Source organism: Sceloporus undulatus, chromosome 2, assembly GCF_019175285.1.
Source record: "Sceloporus undulatus isolate JIND9_A2432 ecotype Alabama chromosome 2, SceUnd_v1.1, whole genome shotgun sequence".
Lineage (NCBI taxonomy): Eukaryota > Metazoa > Chordata > Lepidosauria > Squamata > Phrynosomatidae > Sceloporus > Sceloporus undulatus.
Window position 1 is genome coordinate 300,301,708 of NC_056523.1, and position 19,771 is coordinate 300,321,478.

Genomic DNA, 19,771 nt, shown 5'->3' on the forward strand with positions numbered 1-19,771 from the left:
GTAACAGACGGTAATAAAGTGTGGCTAATTTGTAAAATTTGTGTTCAGTGAAAGGTGAATTGCAGAGGAATGTGAACCCACCATGGAGTTATTTCACATCCTGTTTCTCTTCTGTGGTGGATTTGGCTGGAAAATGGATAGCCAGAATTTATGAACTGTAAGAATGGATGTGAGAGGCCACTGGATAAGTTCATGTTCCTATATTGCTGCTGTTATGTGCCTTCAAGTTATTTCCAACTTAGGGTGACTCTAAGGTGAACCTATCAGAGGTTTTTCTTGGCATGATTTGTTCAGAGGGGGTTTACCATTGCTTTCCACTGAGGCAAAGAGAGTGTGATTTGCCCAAGATCACTCAGTGGGTTTCCATGACCAAGCAGGGATTTGAATTCAGATCTCCAGAGTCATAGTCCAGTGCTTGAGCTGCTACATCATGCTGGTGCCTGTTATATGCTGCTATTTGTGCAACCTCCTGCTCTGCATCCTTCCTTTAGCCAATATTAGAAGATTTGCAAGAAAAGTTGGCATGGACCTGTAGTTATTTGACTTTACTGAGTTGACAAAGACTAGAGCCCTCCAAAGACTAGAGCTGGGAAACAACCCACAGTCGTATCCCATTGTCATATTTTTAACCCCTTCCATTGCCTTTAAGAAATATTGTCCCCTCCTCCTGCTGTTCCATTCTGACATGAGATTGCCAGTCCATGAGCTTTGAAACCTTCTGGCTTTTTTTCCTGACCCCTTGACCTATTCTGCACATTTCAGAGCATCCTCATTCATTTGCATCATTCTCTGATCTTCTCTACTGCTCTGGAAGGTAATAAGTAGGGAAGACCAGATAATAATGATGAAGGAAGCATAAAATGAAGAATGAATCATGGCTGGAAAAAAATTCTTCTGAGAGTCATATTTAGTCATGAATAATCATGGTGTGTGTGCGTGTGTGTATGGTGGGCATTCAAGGATTTCCTGTTATGGGATGGGTGGGAGTGAAATTACGGAATTTATTACTTCTGCATGTGTGTTCACTGGCACATTTTGTTACTACAGAGAACTCTCAGCATTCTCAAGAGTTCTATATTGTGCCAGCCACAGTTAATTGTTTGAAACCAAAAATCACCACAAAAATATTATATACACCAGATAATACAGAAACAGGCAAGAGCTGCATAATTCAAGGGGAAGAATGGGCTTTATTAGGCATAAGCTCAGTTTAGGTGCTGGTAGAACTGTGTAGATGACATCTTTATCCAAATTATGGCACAGCAGACAAATTTAAACTTGTATATGTTCTTCAATCCAGATTTAGTAGCAGTGATATATTTTTTAAAACCTGGCTGCACAATATAAATTATATTATAGGCATCATCACTTTGGACATAAATACAATGATAAAATTTTCTTTAGTTGAGATTTTAGAGGATTTACTATCTGAAGGCATCATCAGTCATGCAAAGGCTTTCTGGAATGGACAGTCAGTCCTACTTTCTGTAGTAGCTGTTGCAAGGACACAATGGGAAGGATACTATATTGTGGCATAATGGTTTGAGTGTTGGATTACAACTCTGGAAACTAGGGTTCAATTACCAGCTCAGCCATGAAACCCATTGGGGTACCTTGGGCACTATTTTTAAAGATTTTTTTAAATATATTTTTTAAATTTACATGTTTAATTAAACATTAAAATTTGTAATCTTTTAAAAAAAACAAACAAACAACCAGGGCTTCACCTTTCTTGTCCTGCTGAGACTTGCACCACTCACACCATCTCTTCTGCATTTTAAACGGATGCAGGTAAACACCACAGCCCTTATCTGCCAAAAGACAGATGTTTGGGGAACAGTGGTGTCACCCCAACTTAAGGTGTCACCTGTTGTGGCCCATATCCCTTGCATCCCCCCAGTGACACCTCTGATCTTATGGAGTAGGCTCAAGTCCACAAAAGCTCATGCTACCAGCTTCTTTCTTACAGTTAATTTCAAAGGTGCTCCAAGATCTCTTTGCATACTGATTTTCCAGACTAACATGGCTGTGTCTTTGGAAATGAACATGGGGTTCTGTCAGTGAGTCTGGCAGAAATGTCATTCCCAAACACACTGGCTGGAGAGTAAGTCTTGCTGATGTCAGTAGAATGTATTTCCATGCAAGAGTGCTTAGGATCACAGCCTCCATTTATTATACCATTGTGCCTGAATCTCAGTTCAAGTTTCAGTAAGGAAAGGCCCTTAGTGAATCAGTAATTCTTCAAAGGGCAGTTTAGCAGTTGTATGTTCAGCGGGTTCTTTGTGTAGTTAATGTTTTTCTTTTAATCTGTCTCATGAATGCCTATTGCTGAAAGAAGAGATTACCACATGTAGCACAACTTGAAACTAGTTGGCATAAATATTTAAAAGAATTAACAAAATGAGCACCACTGTAAAATTACCATATAAAATGGCATATTGTGTCCTTTGAACTAAATGTAGTTGTTGCCAAGAGCATTTGCACAATGTCAAAGCGCTGAAAGCCCTGTTGGCTTAACTTTCCCTCAATGCCAATTCTGCCCTTTTATAGTAATGATGTTGACTGACTAATACCAAACCTGACTGGCTCTTCACCTGGATCCTTGTTTGGTGACTCATGCCCAAAGTCTTAGGAAGCTGTTGTTCATTTCTTGTTTATTTCTCTTTCAGGGAACAGCAATCTCTTTCCCCACCAAGAACCAAGCAACAAACCAACTAAAACTCATCTGATACTTGCTCATTTTTATTGACATACTTTTTGCTAAGATTAATTCTGGAAAGTGGTACCCCGGGATACGAATTGATCGCGTTACGAAATTTCCGGGATACGAAAAAAATAGATAGGAAAAAACTGTTCCGGGTTACGATGTTTTTTTCGGGTTACGAATGTTTTTTTTCGGCGCGAAATTCAAACCGCAAAGCGCGGCTAGCGGCTTTCCAGCGCTAGCCGCTAGCCTTTTCGGGTTGTGAAATTACTCGGGTTACGAACAGAGCCGCGGAACGAATTAATTTCGTAACCCGAGGGACTACTGTACCTTTAGCAATGCACAACACTGGGGGTAGGCAAAAAGAAAGAGAAATATATGCTTTATTTCACAAACACAAAAACTGTTGCCCCTCCACATCTGTAGCTTTGACTTTTGCGGATTTGATTATTCACAGATTTGATTAATATGTTATCTCTAAAAATCTCTAGGTTCTCCAGCACAAGTCTGTGGTCAGCTTATGTCAGGAATCACACTGGAGCACATTTCTCCAGCGGATGTTAACCACAGAGTTGTGATGGCAGACCTGGAGAGTCCTAGAGAGGATTTCTCTCTCAGAGAGAGAGAGCAGTTTTGTGCTGGTAACCCCAGATAATGTCGAGAGTACACTGTAGTCTATTTCCTACACGCAGGCATCATTATAGGTTTATCAGCACAAACAGGCATACCAACAATACATTTGAATGCGGTACCACCACATCTGATAGTCCTGATGAGAAACTGTTAGGACAGAATATGGAGAAACAGAATGGTTCCCACTTGGCAAAGGGGTCACGCAAGGCAGCATACTATCACCCTATTTGTTCAACTTGTATGCAGAAAATATCATCAGAACAGCAGATTTAGACTCAAATAAGGAGGAATGCAGATAGGAAGAAGGAACATCAACAACCTAAGATATGTGGATGGGATCATACTACTAACAGAAAACAGACTTGGAGCAAGTACTAAGGAAGGTCAAAAAATAAAGTGCAAAGTCAGACTTAATGCTGAACATAAAGAAAACAGTAATGATCATGACTAGGAATGAAATGGGCAGCTATGAAAGAATTAGACAAGATCCTAAAAAGTAAACATATACAACTGAACACTTAAATTAGAATCATTCAAGCCATTGTATTCCCCATCACCACGTATGGATGTGAGAGCTGGAAACTGAAGAAAACCAATAAGAAGAAAATCAACTCATTTGAGAAGTGGTGCTGGAGAAGAATGCTGAGGATACCATGGACAGCCAAAAAGATAAACAAATGGGTCTTTGAACAGATCAAGCCTGAAATTTCCATGGAAGCCAAGATTATCAAATTCAGGCTCTCATACTTGGGGGGAAATTGGAGACGAGAGAAACTGGGATATTTTAAAAGCAGACGAGAAAGTGGCAGGACAGAGGATTATCTGGGGCTGTCCCTATCCAACCAAGACAATTGGAGGCTTTGCAGCTCTTGGAATCCCCCAGCCAGTTGTCCAAAAAAGAACTGTGCTCTGCTTTAGAGAGTTTATGAAACATTGCTTCTAAGTCCCTAATTATCCTTTGGAGCCATCTGATCTGAGTCACAAATTTGCTTTTCTAAAGAAATGAAATAATCTAAGGGTTTTTTGTGTGTGTACTTGTACAGATCCACACAAATACACACAGCCCTGCACTCAACCTTGGTTTAATCACTGAGATTTTTCTCCAGACTTTGGAACTCTGATTCATTAAAAATGTTTTTGTCAGACAGATTAATCCGTGTTCCATTTAAATCCGCATCTGCAGTGCAGTCTCTTTGCAGAAACTGGAAAGGGATCCAAAACAAACAAAAGACAAACCTCTGAACAATATAATCAAATCAGATTGTACATATCATGTCCCAACAGTGACTGCACTATATATTTTTCAGTGGTTCTAATCACATTGGAACAAAAAACGTTGTGGATGGATGATTATGAACAATTTATTCACCTTTATTCATGTCAAAAGGTTGAACAAATAACAGGGCCAACTCAAGATATGCCCTGTTTTTCTGCTACAGCCAGTGATACCTGGCTTTTCATCTTCTGGGAGATTATCTTCTTGGAGGCATGGTGTTAATTATTGGAATAAACTAATCTTGTGACCTCAAAATGCATGGTATGATTGTTTTTATTAAACACAGTCCTTGGGGTGAACTATTCATTGTATGTCAACAGGCCAGCTCCACTTCTCAGTGTTGCAACAAAGACCACCACCAAGGCTGCTCTGGAACTTTCTTTGTACCATTTCAGTTTTCTCATAATGCCCCTAACTCTTGCTCTGAAGAATTCTGGGGATATTAAAACTTGAAAAGCACAATTGCCTTGAGCCAATGTGGTATAGTAATTTGAGTGTTGGACTATGGAGACAGGGTCTAAATCTCCACTTGGCCATGGAAATCCATTGATTGACCTTGAGCAATTCTCTTTCTCCCAGCCTTAGAGGAAGGAAAGACAAATCCCCTCAAAACAAATCGTACCAAGAAAACCCCTTAGGATTATCGTAAGTCAGAAACAACTTGCACACAAGAACAATGACCATTGCCTTATCTCTGAATATGGACCTTAGAACAGGGCAGGAGGGAAGCTGGGGAGATGTGAGTCTCTGCACAATCATCCTCCCACACACTAAGAATGACCACTCAGAAGTGCCTTAGCTGACAGCCATCTTTGCTTTTGCTTCACTCATAGGGGATTATCACATGGGAGGCTTACCATGGGTTAAACGCCAGAAAAACACTCCTGAAGCGCGAAGGTGTGATAGCCAGTCATGCTTCCGATTCATCATTGAGGCATCCCCTTGCCTCTCTCGCCCTCAAAGCATTCATGAAGAAGCCATTTCTTCAATAATGGGAACATTGTTATGAAGAAATGGCTGCTCTGCGAATGCTTTAAGGATGAGAGAGGTGAGGGGACGCCTCAACGATGAATCAGAAGCACGACCGGCTATCACACCTTCACACTTCAGGAGTGTTTTGCCAGTGTTTAATCCACAGTAAGCCTCCATGTGATAATCCCCTTATACATTTTTCCTATTCCTTGATATATTAATTTTATGCTCTAAACCATTTTATAATATTACATTTATTATTTTGTCATTCTCTTCATGGTAGTTGCATTATTTAACTGCTTGAACTGGTGGTATTTTTACTATTCAATGTATTAGGTGTTTTAGCTGTTTTGCAAAAACATACATTAAAGTACACAAAATTCAGAATGACCTGCCTGCTAGTCTTCAGCCCACCACACCTTTAAAACAGTTCTGGGGTCCATGTTTGTGGGGGTAGTGGTAGTGAGCAGGGCTTAACCTTTTCCTACTCACATCAGATTGCTCCTAATACCTCCCACACATCCACACTTGATTTTAAATACTTGATTAGGGATGGTGCTACCACTAAACAGCGTGAGGCAATGGCCTCAAACATCAGAGTTCAGGTGTCATGAAAAGGCAGCAAATGGTTGGTGATTTCATTTGCAAGTACTCTATTATATTCTTACTGCCAGATATGGGGAGGGGTGCTTGTGGTACTTTCTGCCTCTTGTGTCCAAATAACCTGACTGGTTTTAGAGTATTATTGTTTATTATTCTGTACTGTACTAAACTATATGTTTGGTTCTGTGGTAGGGTATGTCATTTGCTGTTTCACTACACATAGCAAAATATCTTTGGCTGGTTCTCTTTATGATATATAGTATATGTACTTCAGACACCAGAATAAGAAAGGTAGGGAGTGTGTTACTTTGAGCAGAAATACCACCAGATTGGAAAGGTTAAACACACAAGCCCAGCACCCTCGTGCTGCCACTGCTTCAGAGGCTGATTTTGAGATAGTGTTAATTCATTATATGCTGTTGTTTTGTGTAAGTTTTAATAGGAACACTGTGGCCAGGATCCACTATTAGGGTCTACATTACATAACTTTACATATACTTAGCTATATAGCAGGGACATCAAAAACCCTGTTAGTGAATTATGAAGATGTGTAATAGAACATTAGCAAGAGTGTTTTGAAGTGTATCAGGTTCTACTGATGCACATCAGTACTCCTTTGCTGATGTTGCAATGCACAATGGAATCAATGAACACTTGTCCCATTGTGCATCAGTCCCAATGCACATCAGTCATTTTGACTGCTCCCCTGTATAGTAACATAACAGCAGCCTCTTACTGGTTACAGACATTATGGAACTCCTCAGTTCTAATTCCTGTAGATATATCAGAAAGACGTAAGTCCCCAAAAGATTTCACCCTCTGCATTGGAAAGCTAAAGCTGTCACTTCAGAGAAAATAGTTGTTTGCATGATGATTTCTGTATCCCATGGAAATCCTTTTATTTCATCAACAGTAATAAATTGTTCTTTTGCAGCCTCCTTTGGATGAATTTTGGCAGTGGTGATAAAAGTGGACACAGACAGGTATGGAGAGCCAGCAAAACACTATGGGGTTTCACTCGGAACTTTTTATCTGAATCCATTACATAGTAGAGTTCTGGCATAACATGATGGGAATTCCAGAAAAGCATGTAATCTGATTTCATCACTGCATAACTGTCTGGGGAAATGTTTCTTTTAAAAAGTTTGGCTAGGCATTTTGTTAAGTCTCATTTTAGAAGAGATACAAGGCAAGTCCTAATTCTGCTTCAGACCCTTTGGGCGTTTCCAGCTGATAATTTTTAGGAATAACCATTGTCGCTTCTTTTGTCATGTCAACCAGCTGTTTGTTTTGCAGCAGAAATCCACAGGCCAGCCTGCAAACTGTGACCACTACCAAATGTTAGTGCAAAGTGGGGGGAAATGGAGATAGTTACTTTTTGGTAAGTATAATTCTCAGCAGCCTGAACAGTCAGAACTTTAAGAAGTTACTTCTTTGAACTAAAACTCCCTAAACCTTCTCCATTCATCAGGAGATTCTGAGGGGCTGTAGTCCTAAAGGGTGACTTTCCCAAGCTTGCATTTTGCAGCTGCTGCTGGTGTCAGTACATTAGTGAATCTTAAAGCACTGCTACTCAAGTGAGAGATAATGTGAAAGCACATTATTGAGCTTGCTTTGCTGCAAGGATAGCACTGAAGTTGGGTTAGCTCTCCACCATTATTGTAGCCTCAAGTCTAGAAGAGGCTTTTTTAGATGGTAAAAATGTTTATCACAGTAAAACTCATCTAAGCTCCAGAAAGGCTGTTAGAAATCCTGAAGCCAGTGTGACAAGTTTCCGAAGCAGTTGTGGCTAAAGTCAGCAATAACTCATTTGACCCTGATGCCATTGTATGGGATCAGGTTTAATAGATGGGGCCTTATGTAGAAAAGGTGTTTGAGAGGCTCAGCTGCTCTTTCTCCTTGGTCTTATTCTTTGTCTATTCTTTTTACTCAAATTTTCCTGGAGGAGAATGATTGGGTGGTTCAGGAGATGACAAGACCCTTCCCTAGATAACAATGTTCACTTGCAAATGCTCATTCTTGGCACCCAAATTCACTGAAATTGCCCATCCCTAAACTACAGTTTTCATGGCAATTTTTGTAGTTCTTGCTGAACTACAGATTCTGAATAGAAAACACTAATAGATATTGATGGTGGGAGTTTTAGTTCAAATAGCCAAGGAAGAAAGACAGCCAGCCAGCCAGCCAGCCAGCCAGCCAGCCAGCCAGCCAGCCTGCCTGCCTGCCTGCCTGTCTGTCTAATCTATCGAAGTTTATCACATGGGAGGCAAAGTGCCCAAATCCCACGGATAAATAGGGTTTAAATCCTGTGAATATCCTGCAGGAATGGGATCATTTTCAGACACCTTGGGGCTCTTTGGCATTAACCTGACATTAACCCATGCAGAAAGCCACAAAATCCCGCTGTTTTTTAGCTTTGAGATTTTGCAGTTTTCTGCATGGGTTAATGCCAAAGTCATGCGACATTGTCTGAAAACAATCCCGCTCTTGTGGGATATTCACGAATTTAAACACCTTTTATCCATGGGATTTGATGCTTCCCTCCTATGTGATAAACTCCTATCTATTAATAGGGAAATACAAGCTACAGTAAACATAAGCTGCCACCAAACTCAAGTAAAGCGCTTTCAAAAGTGCTACAGGTTTTTGTTTTTGTTTTTTGCTCAAAGTTAAAATATCTGTCCAAGGTTTTTCGAATTCCTTGGTTTTCGACCAAGTTCACCACCAACACCACCTCTGAAATTTAGAAGCAAGCAGCTTCATAAATCTAATTATTGCAATGCTCCAGTATAATCAAAGCATCATGTAGAGAGTATTCTATCACTAGGGATGGCAAAATGATAGTTTATGAATTTAACATCATCATTCTGAGCTCATGGGACTTGTGGAGAGAGGCAGGAGAATTGTGGCAACAAAGCTCTGGCAAGAAAGGAGCTACTGGAGTGGTTGGGTGCTTCTTCCCTCTCCCCAGGAATACTCAAATGTTCATCTCCCCACCTTTCCCCCTTCTCAAGACTCTTGGTCGGTTGTCACTTTCACTGACCATAGCTCTTTTTGCTCCCACTGAACACGTTGTCCCCTTTCTGGTCCCCTGCTTCCACCTTTGAGGTTGTTGTTGGAACCTGCAGTCATGGAGCAGTGGGTGAGCAGGCACAAGGGATGGCCTCTAATCTCAGATTTTGTTAGGATCGTGCTGTGGTAACCAAAATGTGTTGTTGGTATTATTAAATATTGCTACTAGGAATATTTCTAGTAGCAATTATCACAGCTTACATAGTAGTAGTTGTTGTTTTTGTTGTGTGTCTTCAAGTTGTTTCCAAATTAAGATCAGCACATGTCAAACTATAGAATAAACCAAGATTTATATAAATTTAGTAGAATTATTGGCAGGTTTCATTTCAGATGATGAAAAAAATTAGTTTTAAAAATCCAGGCAAGGTTGCTTTCAGATGTGTAGTAACAAAGCACAGTTTAGAGGAGGTTTGCCTTTGCCTTACTCTGAAAAAAATATAATTTGTCCAAGGTCACCCAGTGGGTGAGTGGGATTCAAACCCTGGTCTCCAGAATCATAGTCCAACACTCAAACCACTAGACCATGCTGACTCTCTTATATAATAGGAGTAGTTAAAGTGAGAATCATCATAGTGATCAGTGGTTTGAATGTAGTGTCAGTAAATGCTTCCTCTTTTATTGCTTTTCAAAATGTGGTAACCCTAACATGACTTGTGACATTCTTGCCCGAGATTGGAAACCTAATAATCAAAGAGCAAAGGCTAGTCCCTTCTCCTCTTCCTTCTCTTCCTTCTCTCATGTGTTCCTTATATGGTGCTGTTTTGCAGCATTTTGGAAACACACTGACAATCTTTCTTCTACAGTGGTACCCCGGGTTACGAAATTAATTCGTTCCGCGGTTAATTTCGTAACCCGAAATACCTTCGTAAGCCGAATTCCCATAGGCGCTAATGGAAAAATAGCTCTCTGCTGCCCTCCGGTGGCGGAAAATAGCGCCGCGGTTTTTTCGTAACCCGAAGAAACCTTCGTAAGCCGAAGCAATAAATCCCTATGGGATTTTTTCGTATCCCGAAAAATTCGTAACCCGGCGCATTCGTATCCCGGGGTACCACTGTACTGCAGTTCAACGTCCAGAACACCAAACTAGTCCAAATCACTTTGGAACTATCTGATCCTGACCTGGGTCAATCTGGATTAGGCTGATGCTTTCCAGGATTTGGATGAATCGGTTGTATAGCCTTGGTCTGGGTGTAGCATGTAGGCGCACACACACACACACACACACACACACACACACACACACATATATATATATATATATACACACACACACACACACACACACACACATACACACACAGAGAGAGAAAGAGAGAGAGAGAGTCAAAAAAGAAGGACCATCATTAAGCTGAACCTTTTTGTTTGTTTGTCTAAGGTTCTTTTAAGCATTGCAGAAGTACAGGACTTGACTTTTTGCCAGCAGTGGAAAAAAGAGGGGTTTTTTTCTCCCTCGAGCGGGAAAAAAACCCTACCCTAAACTATCAAAGCTTTCTGTTGCCAGGGGAGTGGAGGGAAAATTCAGGAAACATCCTTTTAATGTTCTTTATGGTGTTTACTTTGTTGTGGAGAAGCCAAGAGAAGGCTAAGAAAGCCTCCGCATGTTACAGGGATGCAAAAGTTGTGTGTACTTAACAGGAGTGACACAAACAGTTGTAGTTCTCTTTGCCCTCTGCTGAGAGCTGGGAGGAAGGTTTCCTAAATAGCAAAACAGAGAAGAAAGGAGCTCCCAGGAGAGTGAATGCAAGTGCTCAGTGAGTCTTCCTCCTCCTCCACCCTCAGTTCTTCCAAAGGCCAGTCTCAGTGCTTTCTAACAGGAAATACACAGCGGATGTTTGATGAAAAGGCCACCAGAGCTTATCTTTCATTTGCAAGGCTTTCAGAGGTGGGGAGGGAGGTGGAAAGGGGCTGCTCTGTGAACATGTTTGCTCTGATAGATACGTGGCCCTGGCTAGTTCAGAACTGGACGTGGGCTCCCTCTTTTAAAGGGCAGCCACATGATTCATAGAGCCGTCTGATATCTTTGCCAAGAGAAAGCCCAGTCAAATCCAAGCAGCTCTTCCCTCTTCACAGCTCACAGAAAAGGCCATGGTGCAGCATCACAAGATCAGCCTATTATTGGATTGTACAAGAAGGAAGAGATGTTGTCTCAAGATCAGTTTATCAGCTGACTTTCCTGTGGAACAAAAAAAGTTGGGAGGAAGGCTTCTTCTCTTCTTCTTCTCCTCGCCTTTTTTTGATCCTGTGAAATGCCACCCCCGTAATTCCCAACCCAAAGCCTCTGAAGCTGCTCTTGGTTCAGCTGCACACAGGACTAAACAGTCCAGCATTAAGCAAACAAATAAAAAGACCATTGTGGGCTCTCTCCGCTTTCTTTCTTTCTTTCTTTCTTGGAACTGATATTTCATATCAGATGGACTGAACAATAAAGGGAGCCCCTCTCTCCATGACTGCAGCCTGACATTTCAGCTTCACTCTGTGTGTGTGTGTGTCTGTGTGTGTGTGTGTGTGTGTGTGTGTGTAAGAAAGAAAGAGAAACAACAATAATAATAACAACAACAACAACAATAATAATAATAATAAATTTATATCCCGCCTCTTCTGTTTGGGGATCAAGATGGGTAACAACAGAGTTTATATGATACACAATATAAAAACAATAAAACTCACAAATCCCTGACCCAACCCTCCCTCCCAAACTATAAAATTAATATAAAACATGATTAAAATATATAACAATACTACACTACAAGATTATTCTACAATCCACGAATGATGAGGAGCTATAGTAAGAAGGACGTATAGAATCGGTTCTTGGAGGTTATCACTCAGGGAAGACCTGCCGGAAGAGAAAAGTTTTTGTCACTTTTTTAAAAGCCTCCAATGAGGATAATTGGTGAACCTCTTCTGACAGGTCATTCCAAGCTTTAGGAGCCGTAGCAGAAAAAGACCTCTGTGAGGTCACCGCCAATCTGGTCTTTTTTGGATGTAAAAGATTTTTCCCGGATGAACGGAGTGTATGGGAAGGATTATATGGGAGGAGGCATTTCTTCAAGTAGACTGGACCCAGGCCATGTAGGGCTTTATAGGTAATAACCAACACCTTGTACTGTGCCTGGAAGCTAATAGGCAGCCAGTGTAATGACTTTAAAAATAGGTGTAATTCGGTCAAACCTAGATTTTCCGGTGACCAGTCTGGCTGCCATGTTTTGCATCAGTTGAAGCTTCTGGACATGGCACAAGGGTTGCCCCATGTAGAGCGCATTACAGAAATCAAGACAAGAGGCTACCAGGGCATGTACAACCATTTCTAGGTCCCACTGCTCCAGATAGAGGCGCAACTGGCATATCAGCCAAAGCTGATAACAGGCACTCCTGGCTGTCCTGTCAGTCTGAGGGGACAGATGAAGCAACGAATCCAGGAGCACCCCTAAGCTGTGGACACAGTCCTTCAGGGGAAGTGTGACCCCATCTAGGACTGGTGAACATATCTCCATACCCGGGTTGGGGTTACCTATCACGAGTACCTCCATTTTGTTTGGATTCAACTATTTTCCCTCATCCAATCCATTACTGACTTCAGGCAGTCATTCAGATGAGAGATGCCTTCCTTGATCACTGAAACAGTTTGAGACATAGAAAAATAGATTTGGGTGTCATCAGCGTACTGATAACACCCCATCCCATGTCTCCAGATGATCTTGCCCAGCGGCTTCATGTAAATGTTGAATAGCATTGGCGACAGTATCACGCCTTGAGGGACGCCAGAATTGAGCTCCCTCTTGGCCGAACAACTGTCGCCAAGCGACACCATCTGGAACCTGCCTGAGAGATAGGACCGGAACCACCTCCAATTCCTAGTTCCCTCAGGCATTCCAGATACCATGGTCTATGGTATCGAAAGCCGCTGAGAGGTCCAAGAGCACCAACAGGGCTACACTTCCCCTGTTGTGCTGAAACTGAGTTCTGTGATCATTGTTCATAGAGTCACTTAAAGCAATCTTGGCAGGTTCAGTAGAGAGATTTTGTTTTTAGTCTTGGTTGGCAAAACTGTGGAAGTGGAAGGGAGCAGGTGGGGGAAAGGAAAAGTCACTGTGTTTTTCAGTTATTTGTCCTTCAAGATCCGGCTTTCATGAGATTTTCTTTTCGTCAGCAAATGCCCATTTCCTCCCAGCTCTCTGTGACAAATTCAACTTGGTGATAAGGAAATGGCAGGCATCACACCTTTGCCAAGGGAGAGAGTATTATCTAACGATTCTTTATCTCAGGTCAGATCTACACTAGTAAAAGAAAATCTGTACCCACTGTGACGCTTCTGCTGTTAGAACACACACGTACAATCATTTCCACAGTGAAATCACTTCTTTTTGGGTTTTAATGCAATTAAAAATCGTTCACTTTTTACTCCACAGTTTTTTGGAAAAGTAGCTGTTTTACAGGTGTGTCCTGCAAATCCAGATTGGCATTGGAGGGAGGAGATGGGGTAGGTGGGAGCAGGACAGATTGATTGGTGGTATCCTTTGTTCAGTAAGCATGCTGTCACCATCTTTTTTATGTTCAGTGTGTGAGATTTTCTGCGTGTGTGTGTGTGTGTGTTACATTTCTTCTTCTCAGGGCTGACACCCTCTCCTTGGCTAAGCCTGACCCATAAAGTTGTTCCAAAGCCAAAGGCTTCAGCCAGAATAAGGTGGCCAGCTATGAGATCAATGGTAAGGAGGTAGCCCCATTTACACCCTCACTGTGTTCGGCTGGGGAGGGGGCAAAAGCCCCAAGAAGACGAAGAAAGAAAAAAAGTGTTGCTCAATCAGCAAAGCAATGGTGGCAGCCATGAGAAGGAGAAAGAAATGTTTTATTTTTTCTTTCTCCGAGTGGCATCACCACAGTTGGTGTCACTCAATAGGAGTGCCTAAAAATGGCTACCAGTGATGGTGGCAGCAGACAACCCCATCCCCCTTCTCTCCCTCCCCTCCTGCTGCCTTGCTTGCCTGCCCACCCCCACCCACCCCAAACCAGCAGCTGCAACAGTTCATTCTGGATCTGATGTAGCTGCTCATCCAGCATCCACACTGGACCCAGGATGAAGAGCATTGCACCCTCCACCAATGGTCACTCATGAGGGGCAGTGCTGTGGCATCTTGGCAGCCCATTTCAGGTATGGCATTGCTGCTGGGTGAGTAAGAAAGGAGGCAACACTCTTTCTTGCTCACCCAACAGCCACACCGGTCCCAACAGACATAGTTCCCAATGGGTGCTGGGGTGTCACCTAATGTGATCTGCACTCCCTAATAACACCCTGCTTTCTCCTCTTGGGGCTGTGGCCCTCTCCCCGGCTCAGCACCACTCTTAAAGTTTCTCCAAAGCCAAATGCTTCAGCAGGTTATGTGTTTATTGCCAGAGACAGCTGAGGATGGATAAATCAGAACTGCCCACTTCTAAACTAGCCAACATAAAATATTTGTTTAGCTTTCCACACACACACACACACACACACAGAGAGAGAGAGAGAGAGAGAGAGAGAGAGAGAGAGAGCTTACGCTGAAGCTGCGCGGCAATACAGTTAACGGCACACGCACCACGTGAGTGCCTGTGTCGTGCATGCGCCACCTTGCAGTCACGCCCAAGCCCTATTATATTCAATGGTGCTTGAGCATACGTGTTTTTCACCTTACGCGGGGGGGGGGATGGTCTGGAACAGATCCCTTACATAAGGTAAGGGTCCACTGTATATTTAATCTAGTTCTCCATATTAACAGCACTAGGTGTCTTGCTCCCATAAATCTGTGTATGTGTAGAAATTTAATGTTCCCTCACTTATTGAGGGGGCATGAAGGTAGGAAGAAGATTGGATGGGGGAGCCATCTAACAGGAGTACAATGTGGGTTGTAATACTGACAGGAAAACAAGATAGGTTATGGGTTGTTAAGTTTATGTAGGCTGGGAAAGGGGACAAAGGCAACTGCTTTGTACCAGTATGAATTAGGGCAGGAGAAATGTGTGGTGATCAACATAATTTGAATCCATTTTTTAATGAGTAGGTGTGGCATTAATGGGGTGATTAACAGAGAATGAATCTAAACTTCTAATGAATGTTCAGCAGTGTAAAGATTCCAGGAAACCTTGCTTCAACTTGGGCATCCCCCAAATCTGTCCAGATCAGCCCAATTCACATGTGGATTTGGGAATCCAAGATCCATCCCTAGTTTCTTTAGGATTACTTTACTCTCAGTCATTAAGATAATATTACAACATACATTCATTTTTTTACTAGCCACATTTGAGATTTTTCATTAAGAGTTTTAAAAAAAGAAATACTGTAATATACAATAGCTGGCATTCTGTTCATAAATTATAATAGTGTATGTCAGACTTATGCCATCACAAGTCACTTCTGTGGTTGTTCAGCATTCTGTTCTGATCAAATAATGACCAAAATCCCCTCCAAAACTTGTAAGACATTGAGAACTAGCGTGGTGTAATGGTTTGAGTGGACTAGGACTCTAGAGACTGGGGAGATTATCGCACTGGGTTCTGAGAACGTTCTGATCACGTGATGAGAACGGAACGCATTTGAGTATACCGCACGTATGTGTTCCAATCGGGTTCTCAGAACGCTTAAATGTGTTCCAAATGTGTTCCAGGAGGGAACGGATTTGAATGTGTTCTGAATGTGTTCCCAGAGAGCTGAAACGTGATGAAAACGTTCCAAGAGAAGTGTGTGCGGTATTCTTATCCGTTCCCAAATCCGTTCCCTCATTCTCCGTCTCCTGATTGGCTGAAAGAATGCCCTTCTCTTTTAGTCCTCCAAAGTCCTAGAGCGTACTAATTTTTTCTTTGCTCTCCCATGTATGACGTGCCCCCGTCTTAGAGAAAAGGATTTTATCCTATTCTCTGCATACACACACACGTGTGAGGGTTTTTTTTTCTGTGCACGGGCAAAAAAAAGCAGAAATGGAGTCATGACATAGACATGCATAGCACTAAGTATCACAGGTTGCATGTCGCAAAAGCAGAGGATACAAGTGTCTCCGGAATTGTCACAGAGTGACTTCTGTCGCCAGCATATTGCAATGTGTCTAGACATATTTATCTCTGGAGTTGTGTAAGTGACCCATCTTCTGTTGTGTGTTGGCACAATACACCATGATATCAGGGGGCTGGTGTTTAAAGGACATCTGGGGTCCGCGGATGCAGCGACCCCGAGGGCTGCACAAGGAAAAGGGGGGGAATTTTCTGAGGGGGGGGAACTGAAGGTTTATGTGTTTTTTGTCTTTTTAAAACCTCTTTTGGGCTCTGGGGATTTGGGGCTGGGCTCCCTGCGTGCTTATGACAGATGGGGCTTTTTCCAGCTCGGCTTTGGGGCTTCTCCTCCCCCTGCAGATGATTGACAGAGGATAGGGAGGCATTTAGGGGCGAATTTAGACTGGGGATTGGTTGTTCGGGGTCACATGTACGGGGACAAGGAGACTATTGGATGGCCGGGTTTTGGGTACTGAAGCCATGGAGGCCATAATGGATGAGGGGTGCTGGAATGCTGGGAAATATATGCAAATTAGCTTTAAATTTTGGACAAAACGAGCTCATAACAGCAAAAGGAGCGGGTTGCTGGCACCAGGACAAACGGTATAGGATCGACCATAGAAAGAGATGTCATAGAGCAAGGAACAGCGATTCTCGCCATGACACGAAAGACAGTGGAAATGTGTGGGGTCTAGGGTGCTCTTGATGCCAAATTGCTCAGTCGTGGCTCCTGTGATGGGAGCTCGACATGCCGCTGTATGTTGTTATCCTTGTAGGTGACACACAGACAGGAAAGGAGTTCCTTTCAGCGGACAGTATTCTGGAGCACCAGTAAAGCCTCTCATGAGATGCTCTACTGGCTGTCAGAAGACCGCTGGTCATGACTCTGTTCTCATACTGTGTGACCTACAAGGATGACAGTATATTTCGGCCTGCACAAAAAGGGGCGGGGAACTTCCCCGCCTCACATTCTGGTGAAAGAAAAGAAATAGAAAAAAAACCCCTTCCCTCCCCAGTGTCCCCTGAAGGTCTCTGCCATTTTGGGAGAAAGGGAGGGGGCCATGTAGAAATGCATGCAAGGCGGAGTTTCCCACACTACAGTATAGACATCCATGGAGGGTGTGCTGGGGATTGGCAGCATGCTGGCTAATATGCAAAAAGATCTTGTTCTTTGAAAAGCATGAGCAGCCTAAAGAAGAGTGTTACCTAAGCCAAAATTACATCTGAGGAAGTGGGTTTATGTGTAATGTTGACCATGGTTTTCATTGCTGGCTGGTACAATTATTTTCAAAGAACTGTTCTCCCTCCAGCATGTTAAAAAAGGGATCATTTCTGGATTTCAGGAATTATGTTCTTTTTCATCTGTAATCTGTTATGTATTACAGAAATTATTTCATAATCAGAATTTAAGTAATATTACAATTGGTTTATAGTACTGCACAATTTGCCACTCAAAACTTACCATTGCTGATGGATCATCAAGCAACCATGTATATCAACACTCTCTGCCTGGATATTATGTTTATTATTATTATAACTGTGAAGCTTTCTTTGCCAAGTGCTTACAGTTTACACAGCTATGTATTTCCATTGCTTTTAATTAGGATATTTTTTATTTAGTAGAACATATCTACTTGCATATATAGAATAACATGTATGGCCACTCTTCCATGCATTTTTTATTGTTTGCATGAAGACACTTCTTGGTCACTAAGTACATGTAAAGGCTGTCAAACAGAAGCAGTATGATGTGGGCTAACTTTACAGGGGCCTACTGGTAATATGTCATACCACCATCTACCTTGAATGTTTGGAATGATAGCTTTTCAGAGCTAAGCGAATTAGCAATATGGATAAAGGTTGTTCTGTTAACTCTATCTTTATGAAACTATATACCTTTCATGCTCTTGGCAGTGTGTATGTCCTGTACTTTGTGGCATGATATTCAAGAAATTATCAATCTGCCAGTCTGAACAGGTATTTTTATATAGAAGTAAAGGACACTACTGTAAAGCATGCCAACAGATGCGAGTTATGAAATATAAATAGCATTTATTACACTGCAACGAAATAAAACAAAACAATCTTCTCAAAACGTCATAACAAACAAAAGATTACCCAGAAATTGGGGAATAAAAATTGGTAAAAATAACTCTGGTTCCCTTGGAACAATATTGTTTTACCATATCCAAATTTGGATGCAAGCCAACAAAAGGTTTAATAAAAAAAATAATAACAATATAGAAACAATAACATTTCAATACAAAATTAAGTGGTGGATGTGTTTTCCTGCTTCACTTTAACAATGTTCTCCAAGGTTTTTATTCTTCTATCCATTTTCTGGAGGACTCTCACTATTTTCCTATTTAGGTTCAGCTGAGTCTTCAAGGAAGATTGCACTGTACAGAAAAAAGAAATATACGAATAGCTTTTAATAAGACAGTTTATTGCAATGTATTCTCTGTTTAACACAATATGTTCGTTTATTTCTTGTTATTTACTGTCTTGTAAGTTAAGTTTTCGTGATATTCAGGTATTTGGTATATAGAAATATGTTATTAATGGAAACCTTAATCCTTATATGATCACCACTCTTATTTGAAATAGACAATGCATATTTATTTAAATTCACCTGATTGTTGAAGTTCTGCCAGAGTTTGGGTTTCTGGCAAGATGTCACTTGCTGCAAGGATTCCTGGTGGTCCCGATTGGATTCCAGTTCCAGAAAGTTCATCAGTAACATCTGCATTTTTATGCATATAAAAAAAGTAAAGAGATAACTAAATCAGAAATTGTGCATTGATCATAGTAAGAATACTCTAGGAAAACTGTAGGTCGAGAATACAACTAAAAATGTAGGACATTAAAATTTCTCCATCTTTTTGCAGATAGCATAAATAAGAATACAGAGTGGAAATGCTGTTGTCTAATATATTTATCCTCCATATCTACACCCATCTATCCCTTCCTGTGTTGGAAAGGTATGGCGACCTCTGGGATGGTATTCCATTTTAGAGTTGTTTTCTTTTGCAAACTTATAAGGGAAATAGCATAACATGATATTGATATAGTTACTGTCTTTAGCAACTGTTCCTTATGGCTACAACACTGGGAAAATTCCATGGCATACCATGCAACAATGAGCCTTTAGTTGTAAAGCTACAAACTTACCCGATGGATTTTTTTCCTGGGAGCCATTGTTCCCGGCCATAAGCCACAGCTCTTTCATCAGGTGGAAAAAGGGTGGTTGTTTTTCTTTGGGGGGTGATGCCCCAAAACTATTCACACAGTCCAAAAAGGTATCACGCGTTTTTTTGAACTTCATGAATACCTCTTCGACGGTGCGGTTGTAGCCATGCATTTTTAAATGCGCTGCTACCTCTCTATGCACTTGAAGAATGGGCATAGAACGGGACCTCATGAGCATCTTTAACTTTCCGCTCCCCCTAACACTTCTCAGGAGCAAATCTATCTCCTTATTTGCCCACGTGGAACCC